Genomic DNA, 2,046 nt, shown 5'->3' on the forward strand with positions numbered 1-2,046 from the left:
TTAGAGTTGAACCCTTTGTGTCTCTCTGGCAAGATGTTCTGCTCCTGAATCAGCTGGGTGGTTCTTGCCTCTAGCCTCTTTGCAGGGAGTTCTGCTGAAGGGTTCCTCGCTGGACCTGCACTCTGGGTCAAATGAAGATCTACTGGTCATGGGTGGTCTCACTCATATGCCTGGCCTAGGCTCTGGGTCTATTCAGGATCCGCGGGCCCACGGTTGTCTCACTCACTCGCCGGGCCTGCGCCCTGGGTCTATTCTACGTTTGTGTTTAACAGCCCCACAAAGTACTTGATGTAGGGTGATACATGTAATTCTTAAGTCAGACAAAGCTGCTGGCAGATGCTACACTAGGTGAGATTGCCTTTGCAGTTAAGGAAGCAACTACTGAAATCACGTATAAATGGAAATAACTATACTGCCTGCATCATGAGAGACTATTGTGGAGACAGCTGATAAAAGCCATACAACCTTTTCATTGTTAAGTCATAAAGAGGTATCAAAATTAAAAAGCAAAAATTACAGGAGAAGACTTAACAAAACTACTAGGAGCATCAAAGGAAGTGAAAATGGTACTAGGTGCAGGGCAATTATGAACATGGTAGGACGCAGGGAGAACGGTGAGCATGTGCTGAAGACACTAGGGGAGAGGATCTGGTGAAATTTGGATCTTAGACAAGCGCCTAGATAAAGAAATAATGGGACAAGACTTGTAAACCCAACTGTGTGTTTACGAGTCATCTTCGCCATTGACACTGTCTCTGTCATCCTCTCCTTCCTCAGCTTCTTTTTCATCATCCTTGATCAACTCCAGCTGGTCCTCTGCCTGATCTTCATTTTCACCAGCAGATCCTCCTCCTCAGCAGAGTCTTCTGCAGCACCCTCAGACTCCATCTTCTCGTTAGTCTTATCTTTCTTCTGGGAGGTGGTGGTCTGCTCCTCTTTGCTCTTATCATTCTTCATCCCCACTTTTTGTTTGCTCTGTTCCTTTTCAATTTTCTCCAGGCTTTCCAGTAAAGAATCCACCTTTTGTTTTATCTGGGTCAGCTCCTTCTTAATGACCTGAAGGTCATCACCTTTCAACTTTTCAGACTTGGATAAAGATCCCCGCTGACCACTCTTAGAATTGAAGCCACATTTGCCTCTTTGGGAGGTGTTTCCTGATATATGCTGGCATTTGGAGGGCACTACAACCTGAGCAATAGGAGGAGGAGGAGGAGGAACATGTGCTGAGTAGCTGTACATCCTGTCATAATAATCACATTGAAAGTCATAGTCCAAGTCAGAAGAGGTGCTGGACATCTCCGCTGCAGATCATTTCACACCTGCTTTTCCTCGTTCCCTTTTGGCTCTGCAGCCAGATTAATATCTAAAACCTGGTGTTCAGATTCCCAATGAACACATGGGAATTCATGGAGTGAGGAACTGTCTTGTTGGTAACATTGCTAGCCATTGTGTTTGAAGATAATGTTGCTGACAGTGACAAAAACTGTAGCTGAAGATCAAAAAAAACAAAAACAAAAAACAAAAACAAAAAACCAAAAAACACCTCACAGGAGAGGGATGAGAGAAGAGATTCGATTCCGACTCTCCTGCTCCCGGGTTCTAGGTGAAGCTGACTGCTGCTCGAGCTCAGGAAAGCAGCAGCAACCGCTCTGTCTCTGTCTCTTCACAAAATTGATCTCCTTTTTCAGAGTACTGTAGTTCTCAGTGTATATGTCTTTCACTTCATTAAATTGATTTCTAACTATTTCATTTTTCTTGATGCTATTGTGAAAGTTGTTTCCTTGATTCTCCCCAGTTAATTGGTTATTCATGTACAGGAATGCTATTGTTTTTTGAGTGCTGACTTTTAATCCTGCTATGCTGTTAGCATTGGTTATTAACTCTACTTTGATTTTTTTGTTTGTTTGCTTTTGGGTGTGGTCTGCTATGTAGCCTATCATGTCAGCAAGTAATGATAATTTAGCTTCTCATCTATATTCCATTTATTTATTTATTTACTTTGTATTTTTAGGGAAAGTTCTATAGGGTGTTCAGGGTCTCACTAGT

The 2,046-nt window shown here is 42.8% G+C and overlaps 1 pseudogene; it reads right to left on the reverse strand.

Annotated features, from left to right (window-relative positions):
- Positions 1–724: 724 nt before the first annotated feature.
- On the reverse strand, positions 725–1,447 carry LOC101565515 (annotated as a pseudogene).
- Between the last annotated feature and the right edge of the window lie 599 nt (positions 1,448–2,046).

The sequence above is a fragment of the Octodon degus genome, unplaced genomic scaffold (genome assembly GCF_000260255.1).
Source record: "Octodon degus isolate 3935 unplaced genomic scaffold, OctDeg1.0 scaffold00074, whole genome shotgun sequence".
NCBI classification, from domain to species: Eukaryota; Metazoa; Chordata; class Mammalia; order Rodentia; family Octodontidae; genus Octodon; species Octodon degus.